Here is a 14,590-nt window from a genome sequence, read left to right on the forward strand (position 1 = left end):
GAGGGAGACACGCAGGATGGTGGGAGGAGAAGAGCAGGGGGCGGGGCGGGGGGGGCAGGTCAGAGAGTGTTGTCAGGGAGCACTGCTGTGAGGAAGGCAGGCTGAGAAGGGATCAGTGTGAGGGGCAGGGAAGGGCATTCAGGGTGATGTGCAGGAATGAAGTAAGGGCCCCAGGAGAGACTTTCTGGGGGACTGGGTTTGTCTGGGAGCCCCAGGGGAGAAGGTGGAGGCCAGCATCTCAACTCAATGTCCCGGTTCTCATGCTTTCTAAAAAGATGCTGCTTATTGGAGTTCCTGTTGTGGCTCAGCAGAAGCGAATCTGACGAGCACCCATGAGGACGTAGGTTTAATCCCTGGCCTTCCTCAGTGGGTTAAGGAGCTGGCATTGCCGTGAGCTGTGGTGTAGGTCGAAGACACAGGTGCAGCCCTAAAAATACAAAAAAAAAAAAAAAAAAAAAAAAAAAAAGCAGCTTATGATGGCATCTTTGAAATAGCAAAGTCGCATAGACTATTTGTGTCCTCCCTAATTCATATGTACAAGCCCCGCCTCCCTGTGAGCATATTGGAGGTGGGACCCTCGGGAGGTGATGAGGTCATGAGGGTGGAGCCCTCAAGAATAGGATGTGCCCTTATAAAAGAGACCTCAGGGCTCTTTCCACCAGCTGAGGATACTGGAGATCTGCACCCCGGAGGAGGGTCCTCACCAGAACCTGGACATGCCAGCCTTCTGATCTCCAACTTCCAGCCTTCAGAACAGTGAGAAATATATTTCTGTTGTTTACAAGCCACCCAGTTGATGGTAGTTTGTTACAGCAGCCTGAACAGATTAAGGCTATAGCATGTCTTCAGAAATTCACGGATTAACAGGGGTAAAAAGTAATTAACACCTGTGTTTCTTCTTTCATGAAGGTTAGCTGCGGTGAGGGTGCTGGGGGAAATGAGGAGCTAAGAGAGGCATCCTTTAAAATAACAACCTGTTGGGGGCTTCCTATGGGAGGTGCTAAAAGATTTACATTGTCTCAATTGCCGTTATAACACACCAGTGAGATGTTATATGCGTTAGGAATGTCCTCAGCTGCCAGTGATAGATTACCTCAAAGACAAGTGGAGACTTTTTCCTCACAGAAGGAGAAGTTTTATGAAATTCCCGTCATGGCCCAGGGGTAATTAACTTGAGGTTAGTATCCTTGAGGATTCGGTTCGATCCCTGGCCTCACTCAGTGAGTCAAGGACCCGGTGTTGCCATGCGCTGTGGTGTAGGTCGCAGATGCAATTTGAATCTGGCATTGCTATGGCTGTGGTGTAGGCAGGCAGCTGCAACTCCAATTCAACCTCTAGCCTGGGAACTTCCACATGCCATGGGCGACCCTGAAAAGACAAAAAAAAAAAAAAAAAGTTTTAAGGTATACAGTCCAGGGCTAGGATTGCTGCTTAATGATGCTGTCAAAGACCCAGGATCCGCTTTCTGGGGATAACTGTGACCACCTGCTGAGTTCAGCTGTAAGAGCAGCAGCAGCAAGAAACACATGTGGACATTAGTAACTATCCATTACTGTTGCTATTTCCAAAAATACTTATTACCAAAACTTCTAAATGACAGGGCTACAAATAATTACCCTTTAGGATACATTTTTGCTTCTTGAAGGAGTCACAAAGGAGTTGAACAAGACTTCAGTATAAAAAGATAAAGAACAATGGAATTCCCTCATGGCTCAGTGGAAATGAATCTGACTAGGAACCGTGAGGTTGCAAGTTCAATCCCTGGCCTCGCTCAGCTCAGCAGGTCAAGGATCCAGCGTGGCTGTGGCTGTGGTATAGGCCAGCGGCTACAGCTCCCATTAGACCCCCTAGCCTGGGAACCTCCATATGCTGCGGGTGCGGCCCTAAAAAGACAGAAAAAAAAAAAAAAGTATATTTTGGAGTTCTCTGATGGGTCAGCCAGTTAAGGATCTGGCATTGTCACTGCTGTGGCTTGGATTGCCACAGTGGTATGGGTTCAATCCCTGGCTCAGGAACTTCGACATACTGTAGATGTGGTCAAAAAAAAAAAAAAAAAAAAGATAAAGAACAATGCAGTTTACCATAGGTCTGGTACCAGATGAATGGTTGCAACAATAGCTGTGCTAGAAATTCCAAGAGTGAAGAGATTGGTATTATAAGACATATTAACCAGAAGGGGCTTTAGAGGCTGTGTCTTATTGGAGACGGTGAGTCAGAGGTCGAGAGGGATGAGCCAATTGCCCAGCCTGGTGATTGAGCTGAAACTAGAATCCAGGGGTGGTCCATCTTCGTCTATTGCTCTTTCCTCATAGCACACTGCTGTCGTTTTTGGAAAACTGGGTTCACTTCTTAGTTGGTATTGAGCCAAAATACACAACCAAGTCAAAGAGTGGGAGAAGGAAGGATTACTTGCAGCAAGGAAGGAGGACACCAGGGCTCATTCCTAAAGTTTTAAGCTAAGTGTGCATGCATATTCATGAAGGGAAGGGAGCCTAGGAGAATTCAGCATAGAAGTCAGGCAAAGGTCAAGAGAGTTCAAGCTTTAGTTGATTGAAGTCATGAGGCTCAGAAAAAGCCAACATCTTCATCCCTTGAGTTCCAGGTGATCTGGTGGTGTGAGGCTCCAGGGGATTTAAATTCTGAAAAACAGCTCAGAAAGTGCTTCAGGTTAATCTTCACCATGGGAACATGTATTATCTTTGCAATTGTTATTTCTCTGGCCTTCTAACAGTCTTCATTCTTTCCTTCCCTTAAGATCATTAGTACAGAGACCTGCTTAAGGGCAAGCATGGTGGTGAGGCTTAGGTCACAAGTGGCTTTGACCTAAAATGGCTCCTCTTATGTCAAAAGCTACATCATCTGGTTCTTTTACCTTTGGGGCTCCCATCCTATCGGCTTACACTACCGAGGGCTCACCTGGTAAAGGAAAACTTCCTGGAAGGGAGGGTAAGACGTAGACAATGCGAAGCAGTGAGGTTGGGGATTTCAGGTAGCAACAACTTCATCATAAAAGCTTCAGACCTGGGGATGAGCTAGCAGTGATGAGGAGGTGAGTTTGGCTGGTAGGGAGAGGGCAGGGAAGGGGAGCAAAGTGGGAGATTGAGATTGGTGGTGTTGGGGACATGGCTTGGATCGTCAGCGTTGGAAAATGAGACACATGAACACAGGGAGATCTCAACAAGGCTCTTTACTTCTACAGAATGGTGCAGGTACTCCAAAAATTGTGCACACCGAACAAAGGACCCTCGCCTATTTATCCCTAACGCAGGTGATGTTCCTGTCCCCTTCCCATGGGTCAGGTCAGGGCGCACATTCTTCCCGATTGGCTAATTTGAAACAAATTGTTACTGGGAGAAGAGGGAAAGGGGAGGGGTGGGGGTGGCAGGAAGGCAAAACCAGAGCAAAATGGGGTAACCAAGATTCCTTTGAAAGAAAAGACATTATGTTACTTTCCACAGTGGGGGCAAATGAGAGGGGCCGTGTTCCAGCTGGGGAACCACTTGCTGTCTTCCGTGAAACGTCAGCTGTAGGGCAGAGTCCACCCATGCAGGAGGGCCAACTTTGCTCTTCCTCCAGGCTGCATTCATCATTTGCGCATCAACTATTTATTAAGCATCTTTCTACAACAGGTCAGACAAAGTGTTAGGTGTTACTGAAGCAACAAAAACAAACTAACCATGGATCAGGCCATCAGTGCAAATGATCCAGAAAGAGAGTTTGGATTTTCTTACAAATAATCACAATGCAGGGCCTTATGTGAAATACCAATAAACTGCTTTGTCATTCAATAAAATAAAAGGAAAAAATACATTCAGTCGATGTGATCAGAGAGGACTCTTACGTAGCACAGAACCTGGAAGAATAAGTAGACATGTGGGAGGAGAACATTCCAGAAAGAGGGAGCAACCCACGCTAAATGGGGAGGACGTAAGCGGAAGGAGGGGGCGTCTAGTTAGCAGACGAAGCCGAGGATGGATGAAAGAAGTGGGGGGATGAGAGGGAGTGGTGTTTGTCACCAAACCATCCCTTGAGGGCTTCATGGGTCCAGCGCAGGAGGGACCACCGGGGTGAGGTTGCTGCCGTGAACATCTCCAGGTTGCTGGGTTCTCTCTTAAAACTAGTCCAGACATTCAAGGCCCAGAGCATAGATATCTTTTTTCTTTTTCATTTTTTAAAAGTTTTATGGAAGATGGACGTAGAGTTTACAAGATTGTGATCATTTCTTCTGCACAACAAAGTGAAACATGTACCCACATCCGTTCTCTTTCAGATTCTTTTCCACACACACATAATCACTGAAGACTGGGTAGAGCTGTCTGTAATACAGCAGGTGCCTGCTGGCCAATCCTCCCACATACCTCACCGTGCACCTGCCAGTCCCAAACCCCCTTCTCTCTGCCGTCTTGTCCCATTCTCCCAGAGCACTGATATCTACCGAGGCTTTAAATTGGGGAACAGTTGCCTCCCAACAGCCAAATCGGTTACACCCAAACCAACATCCGTCAGGCCCCATATCTAACAGCGAGAGGGAAAACATTTCAGCAAACATGAAGAGGTTTCCCTGAGCACAGCTCAGAGGTGAGTTGATAAGACTCTGGAAGCTTCAAAGGGTCTGGCTTTCCAGACCTTCTCTCTCCAAAACAAAAACAATGTAAAACTGCCTCTCTGAGGCCAAGCTAGAAGAGGTAAGGGGCTGTCAGCCTGGCAGGAAAAGCTTTTCAGGCCAGTCGGAGCTCTTCCTTCCACACCAGGATCTAAATTTAGATTCTAGATTCTCCATGCTGAGAACAGGCCGACAGATGAAGTGTCTGTTTCCGGCCTAAGTTCCACATGCCCAGTTTGAATTTCCTTTAGTATCTTATAGGATCCTTTCAAAGCCCCCCACCCTCATCCCCAGCTGCACTGGCATCCAGACTTTAGATGCACAGAGCTGTGGTTCCTGGCACAGGATCATAAGAAAATTCTAGAAATTTTAAGCAGATGTGAAATCTGGAAAGGTAGGGGGTTAGTTGACGATGATAACGTCAGATCAGAGGAGGGTTTTCTTCCCCCCTCCCCCACCCCTGGGGCAGCTGTTAAAGCTAGATTTCTGATTGTGGGCGGGGGGACCCTGGGCTTCTTTCTTATCATCTTCCTCCTTGCCACTCCTGTTTATTATACCTTTCCTTTATCTCATTCCTTCCTGCTGAAACAAAGTCTTAGCATTGTGTGTCTGTCTTGGAGCGGAGGACAGAGTGGGAGCGTGGGCCAGCTGTGCGGACAAGGTCCAGGGCTGGTTGGGGACAGCAGGCATGCCAACAATGAAACGTTCCCGAGGCCTCGTCCATGCCAGCTGCATTTTGTCTTTCTTTCCATCGTCCTTGGGACGAGCACTGCTCTCTTCTCTACCCAGAGGTTAAGGCTCACAAACCAGGCACTCCCTGAGTTCAAACGTAGGCTCTTTCCTTGTCCAAGTCTGTGAAGGGTACAGAGCAACTAACCAGCTCCAGTGGGGCTGCACAGAGGAGCTAATTAATTAATAGCAACACAGTTCTCTAAACCTGCACAGCATTTATTTCCTAAGTTCTGGGAATTATTATTTAATCATAAAAGACAGCTAGTGAAAAGCACTAAAAACAACATTCTAACAAGAAAACAATCTACAAAGCCTTACACGTTCCCCTGATTTTTCTAACATTGGAAGAAATTCATCTAATATCAGTAAGCCAGTTAGAGAATACGAAGGAAAGAGGCAAAAAAAAAAGAAAAAGACATATTTCCTGTCATCAAGAAATTGAATTTGTTTAGAAGAGCTGGCATGGAAGAAATTTGTCTGATGTCAGCAAGCTGGTTAGAGAAATATGAAGGACAGAGAAGAAGAAAAATATCTTTGTGTCGCTAAGAAAATGAATTTATTTAGAAGGGCTTGCAGTGAGAAGGAAGATGGGGACAGCGAGAGAAGGTAAAGCTGGATGCAGCTTGGGGGATCCTCAGGTGGAGCCAACACCCCAGACCCAGGAGGAAGAGGATAGATGGCAGAGCCTTTAGGAGAAGTGTTACAAGGGAGCTGGCCTCCTCTGCTAACGCAGTTTCTAAGAACAGTCTGGGGTAGTGCAGACATTCCATTCAAATCAGTGGTTATTCTGGGGGTGGGGGGGGAAGACAGTAGCTGCTGGAACAAGTAAACGGGAAGCCCAAGAAAGTTAAGTTTCACACATAGAAAGTTCTCCAGGCTGGTCTCCATGTCACATTTGTCCAGCATCTCAGTGCATTGCCGTGGCCTTTCAACAGGCTTGGGGCACCACCCTTCTGAGAAGAGTTAAAATCTTCACCTCTCCCACCTCGTAGCTTCTAAAATTGGTGCTATTGTTGACCTTTTCTGTTTGTTTATAATGTAAAGTACATGCTGATGAAATCTAAGCTTTGCAAGGGAGCTGGAACATCTCAAGACGCTAATAAGTCCCTTTCATGGAGAATTCACAGAACACATTTTCTCTAAGCTGCCCAGTTATGGAAGGTGATGGGTATTCCAACAAGGTAATAATTTTTGAAAAGATTCCATCTCCGAGGTGACATTGAGTGACCCCAATGATAGAAAGCTCTGTCTACCCACTAAGGCAGCAGTCCCAACTATATGATCCTGGAATGAGTGTCCCCAGCATGATGAGCTCTGCCCACTGGAAGGACTCGAGCAGAAACAGGACATCTTGCCCCAGGGGACTTTCTGCCCTAGAAGCAGCTGGGACACGTGGGCTTCCTAGGGTGCTGGTTTTACAATCCTGGCAGCACAAAGCCAGGGAAAATAAGTCTATCTTAAAATGGCTTTGTTCTCAGAACTAGGAATTATAACTGCTGATTAAGAGACTGCAAACTCAATGGCCTGATTTGGAGGTAGCTATATTGCGAATGACTTCTTTGAAGAGTTTTCATGCTTCCTTTTGCTCTTCGGGTCTGTTTACATAATTTTTGTTCCTCATCATCGAGAAAGATTTATTACAAAACAGGCTGTACAACACACTGTGGGAAACAAGCTGTTCCTTGCAGCTTGTTAGGGAAGTGGTAAGATATATTAAGTATGTCTTATGAGTGTTGAAGGTAAGGTTAACAAAGCCTGTAGGGATGGAGTTCCCTGATGGCCTAGTGGTTAAGAACCTGGTGTTGTCACTGCTATGGCTTTGCATTGCTATTGTGGCACAGATTCAATCACTGGCCGAGGAATTTCTGTATGCTGCAGGTGTGGACAAAAAAAATTTTTTTTTAATTTTAAGAATTAAAAAAATAGAGACATTTTTATATATTAATGCATTTTCATTTGTCCTTCCTTAACTTTTCTTATGAAATCAAGATGCACGCAAACACCTACATACCCATCACCCGAGCTAGGAAATGGCAAATCACCCCACTTCTTTACCCCACATTTGTTGACATATTCTCCTTTAGTGTCTCCTAAAACTTTCATATCACATATGATCCAATCTTAGTTGCCACTGATTGGAAGAAAAATCATGATCTCAGAAATGATAAAATGTGAAAATCAAAGTGTATGCTTGAAATGATGACAGCAGGGCAATTTTGTTTTTCTTATGTAGGTCTTTAACCCAACTAAAACTGATTTGGTGATATGGTATCGAATCAGATAGATGGGTAGAGTGGGGTCCAAATTTACTTTTGGCTGGATGGATAATCAGCTGCCTCCTCATCATTTATTGAAAAGTTCACCCTTCAGCCTGTGATCTGGACCACTGTCCCTACCCCACATTGAGGAGCATCCATGTATATGAACAATACATTGAGTGTCTGTATATGCCAAGGGTGTTTCTGGACTCTCGTTTTTGTTTGATCGGTCTGTATTTCTATCCCTATATCTACCCCATCCTTACTGATTATTACAGTTTTGGTACATAGGAGGGTACTTCCTCTCTCTACCTTCTTCTTCAAGAGTCTCTTAGTGGCTCAGCAGGTTAAGGATCCAGTATTGTTACTGATGCTGCTTGGGTCACTGCTTTGGCATGAATTCAACTCTTGGCCTGGAACTTCTATACTGCAGGCACAGCCAAAATAAAGACTCTCAAAGAATAGACCTCTGGGAGTTCCCGTCGTGGCTCAGTGGTTAACAAATCCAACTAGGAACCATGAGGTTTCGGGTTCGAGCCCTGGACTTGCTCAGTGGGTTAAGGATCTGGCATTGCCGTGAGCTGTGGTGTAGGTCGCAGATGCAGCTGGGATCCCGTGTTGCTGTGGCTCTGGCGCAGGCCGGCAGCTACAGCTCCAATTGGACCCCTAGCCTGGGAACCTCCATATGCCCCGGGAGCAGCCCTAGAAGAGGCAAAAAGACAAAAAAAAAAAAAAAAAAGACCTCTGTTGGGATTTCACATGGAAATGCATTGAAGCTACAGATCAATTTGTGGAGAATTAATATTTCTATGAGATTGGGTCTTTTTTATCCATAAATATATTTCTCTAATTAGGTCATCTTCATACCCTTTCTATGAAGTTTTATAATTGTCCTTGTAAAAGTCTTGCATATATTTTGTTAGATTCATTCCTAAGTATCTTTTTTTCTTTTTAAATGGCTGCACTCATGGCATGTGGAAGTTCCTGGGCCAGGGATTGAATCTGGGTCACAGCTGAGGCAACACCAGATCCTTTATAACCCATTGTGCAGGGCCAGGCATCGAACCCACTGTAGTTCAGATTCTTAACCCAGTGGACCACAGGGGTAACTCCTATGTTTCCCATTTTCAAGGGAACGGTTGCGTGTGATGTTTGCTGTAGGGTTTTGTAAATATCTTTTTCACATTGGTAAACCTAGTCATGCTTGTGTTTTCAATTAGTGTTTATAATTTTTTTTTTTTGTCTTTTTTTTTTGCCATTTCTTGGGCCGCTTCCGCGGCATATGGAGGTTCCCAGGCTAGGGGTCGAATCGGAGCTGTAGCTGCCAGCCTATGCCAGAGCCACAGCAACACAGGATCCGAGCCACGTCTGCAAATTACACCACAGCTCACGGCAACGCCGGATCGTTAACCCACTGAGCAAGGGCAGGGATCGAACCTGCAACCTCATGGTTCCTAGTTGGATTTGTTAACCACTGCGCCACAACGGGAACTCCTATAATTATTGATTCAATTTCTTTGATAGATATAGACCTATTTGGATAGTCTGTTTTTTTCTTGTGTGACTTTTACCAAATCGTATCTTTCAAGAATTGGTCTACTTCATCTAGGACATAACATTTGTGTTCTCTCTTGTAAATATCTTTTATCAAGGAAAATATTCCTAGTTTCCTTTGAATTTCATCTGGGTGGATATTGAATTTTATCAAAGGCTTTGTCTGCATCTAATGAGACCATCATATATTTTTCTCCTTTATTCTTTTAATGTGGTGAATTACATTAATTGGTTTTCTCATTTGAAACTAACCTTGTGTAAATGTGGTTATGATTATCAGCTTTCTGGATTCAAACTGCTGAAATTTTTGCCTATGACTTTTGTGTCTGTATTTATGTGTGACATTGACATGAAATTTTTGTTTTTCCACACTCTCCTTGTCAGATTTTGGTATGTGGTTATGCCAGGTTCATAACATTTTTTGAGGAATAATCCCTCTTTTTCCATACTCTAGAATAGCTTGTGGGAGGCTGGGATTATTTATTCCTTGAATGTTTGTATTCCTTGAATGTAGAAGTCACTGGAAACACTGGTTCAGCCTGGATTTTTCTTTGTAGAAAATGTTTAACAAGTTATTGAATGGTTGTGAGTCTATTCTGGTTTTCTAATTCAGTTTATTAATGTATTTCTTGGAATTTTCCCACTTCATCTGTGTTTTCAAATTAATTGTCATAAAAATGTTCACAAACTTATCCTTGTAATTTCAGCATCATGTGTAATTGTGGCTTTTTGTTTATTCCTTACATTATTTGTACCGTTTTTTCACTAGAGGTTTGTAAAATGTATTCACCTTTCACAAATCCAATGTTTGGCCTACATGGTCCTTAATGCTGTGTGTTTGTTTTCAATTTTATTATTTTTCTTACTTTCTCTTTCTTTTTTCTTCACTTTTATTGAACTTTAGTTTGTTGTTCTTTTTCTAACTTCTTTGCTCTTTATATTTCAAACTATTTTCTTTTTTTTTTTTTTTTTTTGTCTTTTTGTTGTTGTTGTTGTTGTTGTTATTGTTGTTGTTGCTATTTCTTGGGCCGCTCCCGCGGCATATGGAGGTTCCCAGGCTAGGGGTTGAATCGGAGCTGTAGCCACCGGCCTACGCCAGAGCCACAGCAACTCGGGATCCGAGCCGCATCTGCAACCTACACCACAGCTCACGGCAACGCCAGATCGTTAACCCACTGAGCAAGGGCAGGGACCGAACCCGCAACCTCATGGTTCCTAGTCGGATTCGTTAACCACTGCGAAACGACGGGAACTCCTCAAACTATTTTCTAACATAAGCTTGTAGGTCTGTAAATTTCCCTGAAGTACTTGTTTAGCTTTCTCAAGTTTCCACGTGTAATAGCAAATATTTGATACACGGCATTTAAATATTGTCACATTTCCATAAGGATTTGTTCTATGACCCCAAAGTTTTCAAATGAATGGGTTTTTCTAGTTTTCTTTTTTTTAAATTGATTCTTGACTTAACTGCTTTGTGGTCAAGAGAATAATAGTCTACACGATACAAAATTTTCAAAATTTGTTGAGACTTGCTTTATGGATCAATCTATGATCAACTTTAGTGTTTTCTTAGTCTATCATTTTGCCTTTAGGGTCCTACCTTTACTGGTCTCCCATTAAACTCCCCACTTCGAGCAGACCCTACATTTTTACTTCTGCCCCCAAGACTCCTGAGCTGCCAAAACGAATATTCAGATTAACCAGCTTCAGTAAATACCTTTAGGCAAAAGCTGACTTTGGCTCTCTTACCTCTCTAGGTTCTGGCCTTTACTCTATCCCAGGATTATTTCTTAACTTCTTGCCAGTTTTTGGATGCCTTCCTGAACATATTTTTTAATATTTTACCCAGTATTTTTTGTTGCTGTTTTTGGCGGAAGAGTTAGTCCGGACACCCAGCCAAGCGTATAACTAGAAATGGAAATCTTCTTTTATTTTTTCATCAAATATTTATTGGACACCTACTGTGTGTGGAGTAAGTGCTGTTAATTGTGATCTGTACAAGGTGAACTAGTAGCAGGAGAAAAGATGTTGACTGGGGTAGGACAGTAGAGGCAACTAATGGAAGGTGGTGGGAAGGTGGTTAAAAATACAGTTTGGGGAGTAAAGCAAGGCTGGGGATGTAGCCCAGGATCCCAGTTTACTAGCTGTGAGGCCTGAGGCAACTCATTCAACCTCTCTGTGCCACAGTTCTATCATCAATAAATTGGTATTAACAACAGCAGCACCTGATAGGTTTGTAGTTAGAATTACTAGAAAGCTGAGCAGAGAGTTCCGTCATGGCTCAGCAGTGAACAAACCCGACTAGTATCCATGAGGATGCATGTTAGATCCCTGGCCTTGCTCAGTGGGTTAAGGATCTGGCTTTGCCGTGAGCTGTGGTGTAGGTCACAGACGCAGCTGGGATCCCGCATGGCTATGGCTGTGGCGTAGGCCGGTGGCTATAGCTTCGATTTGACGCCTAGCCTGGGAACCTCCACATGCCTTGGGTGAGGCCCTAGAAAAGGCAAAAAGACAAAAAAAAAAAAAAAAAAAAAAAAAAAAAGAAGAAAATAAAGAAAAGAAAAGCTGAGCAGGCAATGATGGCTTAGAAAATGCTAACTAGGCTTTGTTCTCACAGGAGAGATGCTCAAACTGGGAACAAAAGAAGTAGTTTCTCAAGGCTTAATCTCCTGCCCTGGAAGCTGCCAGAGGGAGCGCACAGGACCACCTCCCGTCCAACTCCAGGCGGGGAGACTGATTTCTTACTGTAGGGGAAATCTTCTCTTTGAGATTCCAAGAGATCCCTTCTCACTGGTTCTCTCCCAGCTGACCTAGATCGCTTCCTCAATGAGTTGAGTGCTGGAAATGAAAGAGAAAACAAGGGGTTTGCAGGCAACTTCTGCTTTCTGGATGTTCCTTGAGACAAACAGAATGCCTGGGTGCATCCTTATAAGGTGGGGGAGGGGGAGTGGCATAGAGAAAACTAGAAGTTGATGTTTTGGAGAGCAGAATGGAGAGGAAAACAGCACCCTGGATGCCATGCTGGGGAACTTAGGCTTTTTTCCTCTAGACAGTGGGTTGCCAGTAACTGGTGCCGTGGTCAGGGCAGGAGGAACAGAGAGCCAGGAGACCTGATGGACACAGGAGGGAAGTGGAAGGAAAGGAGATTCCCTTCTGGGTTTCTGGCAAGATCACCCCCTGAATGATGATGCAATTAGCCTAGATTCAGGAGCAGCAGGTTGGAAGAAACTAACATGATGGACCTGAATTTGATGTCACTGTCACTGAGGGCCCCGCTGGTGGGGGTGTCTGAAGCCTCTGAACACAGGCAGTGTCCCTCAGAGGATTCTGGCTGATGCGAGCAGGAGGGAGTTTCAAGAAGGAAGTGGTTGTCCATAGTGTCTTAGTCTAGAGATTATGAGAAGGCCTGAGAATGGTCCACTGAACTTGGCCACCAAAGGTTTGTTGGTGACTCAAGCCTGAAGAACCGTGGGGTGGAGGAGGGGCAGGGGCAGGACTGTGAAGAAATGAGAAAAAGCAGAGACTCTTCTTTCCAGGTAGCTTGGCTGTGGAGCAAACCTGGGAGATGAACTGAAGGCTTGGGGAGGAGAAGTCTGCTTCTTTCCGCTTCCCCTTCACCCTGTGCCCCCTCCTGTCAATCCCAGAAGCCTGAGCCTGTGAAACCGAAGGAGTGGATCCAGGACAGGTGGGGGAAGAGCTTCCTTTCTCCCGCATTCCAGTGATTAGGTGGCAGTCTGGGAACACCCCACCCCCCACCCCGCGCCCCCGCCCCGCCCCCCGCATGCACTTCTTAGGTGTGGCGGTGGGCGGGGTGGGGGGGGATACAACATCGTGCAACAATTATTTCATGAGTGTCTGTTTTGCTTAGATGAGGGGTAAAGTAGTAGACGCCAGAGAATGAGGAAATGGCGGCAACGTGAACCAATCATTCAGATGAAAGATCACATCTAAGGTGATTCAGAGGAAGGGAGGAATGCCTAGGGCTTCCTGAATGATGAAAGGAAGGAAGGAAGCTTGGTAGACTGTTCCCTCCCCGGGGCAGGAAATAGTGAAAATAGCCTAAAAGAGACAGGAAAAAAACTAAGGGGTGGAGGGATGGGGAGAGGACAGAAAGAAAAGCAAGCAGTAACAGCACCTCCAGGTCCCAGACACTAAGCGAAATTAGGCACTTGACAGGTAATCGTGTGCAATCTTCAGGACAATCTCAGGAGAAAGGCATTACTGTTTCTATTCTATTGATGCAGAAACTGAGGGTCTGGCTATTTTTCTCGTTTTAGTTCCACTTCTCTATAGCAGAGTAAAATGCTCTGAACTATGGAGGGGAAAATCCAGTCCTCTAAATTTTTTTTTTTTTTTGTAGCTTTTTTTTTTTTAGGGCCCCACCTGTGTCACATGGAAGTTTCCAGGCTAGGGGGCAAATCGGAAGCTGCAGCAGCAGGCCTATACCATAGCCACAGCAATACCAGTTCCGACCCATTTCTGCAACCTTCATGGATCCTTAACCCACTGAGCGAGGCCAGGAATTGAACCCCCATCTTCATGGATACTAGTTTGGTTCTTAAACCACTGAGCCACAGCAGGAACTCCCAGTCCTTAAATTTTTTTATTTCATTTGTGAGGCCAATTGAAAAACACAGGCAAGGAAAAAAATCCTAGTGTCCTTCGGCCAATGAAATTATCTTTTATGTCTCTGTGGGGCCTCGGTTAAGGATGAGGCAAAGCTTGGCTGAGTGCTAGAGAAAGGCAGAAGTAACTGGCATGAGGAAGTGGTTGCCTGGGTTCCTTCTGCAGAACCAGCCCAGCGGACCCCTGCGACAGGGCGTTGCTTCCCCGGCCCCAGCACAGCCCCGGCACACCACACTCCGTCTGTGGGAAGAAACTATGCTGTGACTGGGCTCGTCACACAGGAGCTTTACATCAATGCCTATTTTTCAACATCCTCAAAGCTGTATTAGTTATCATTTACAGAACGCTTATTGAGAAATTAATGACATTGGGACGGAACACATGTATTTCCATTCATAGCTTTCAATAATGGCATAGGCAGCAAAAAGATACAAACCGGTGTCCAACAATATACAGCATGAATAATCCATTTCTTGAAAAAGTATATTTTTAAAAGGGGATGTGCAATAGGATTGGGGGGAGGAGGGGAGTAAAAAAAGCAAGATGTGTTACTGGTGATCAAAAGTGGATTATAAAGCATTCAAGACCGTTACCTATTTTGCACTGTAATATTTATTCTTTTTCAGCAGTTGGGCGCTAAGTTCCACGTGACGCGCCATGGGTTGCCATGGGGACCAGAGAAACTTTATTTTAGAAAAGTAACGTTCGGGCTGCCCCTAGCACGCGAAGGGCCAGGCCCCAGCGGCAGCGCGGGAGACCGGCAGCGCGTCGGCGCGCGGGGCTGCATCTGGCGGGAGCGAGGAAGCCCTGGCGCCTC

The 14,590-nt window shown here is 45.0% G+C and overlaps 1 protein-coding gene across 1 annotated transcript in view; it reads left to right on the forward strand.

The window, feature by feature from the left end:
- Window positions 620-14,590, forward strand: part of LPIN2 (lipin 2) — a 102,427-nt gene continuing 88,456 nt past the window's right edge. Inside the window, exon 1 of the mRNA XM_021093241.1 lies at window positions 620-756. The gene's annotated coding sequence lies outside the window, so the exon portion shown is untranslated. The remainder of the gene's footprint in view (window positions 757-14,590) is intronic.

The sequence above is a fragment of the Sus scrofa genome, chromosome 6 (genome assembly GCF_000003025.6).
Source record: "Sus scrofa isolate TJ Tabasco breed Duroc chromosome 6, Sscrofa11.1, whole genome shotgun sequence".
NCBI classification, from domain to species: Eukaryota; Metazoa; Chordata; class Mammalia; order Artiodactyla; family Suidae; genus Sus; species Sus scrofa.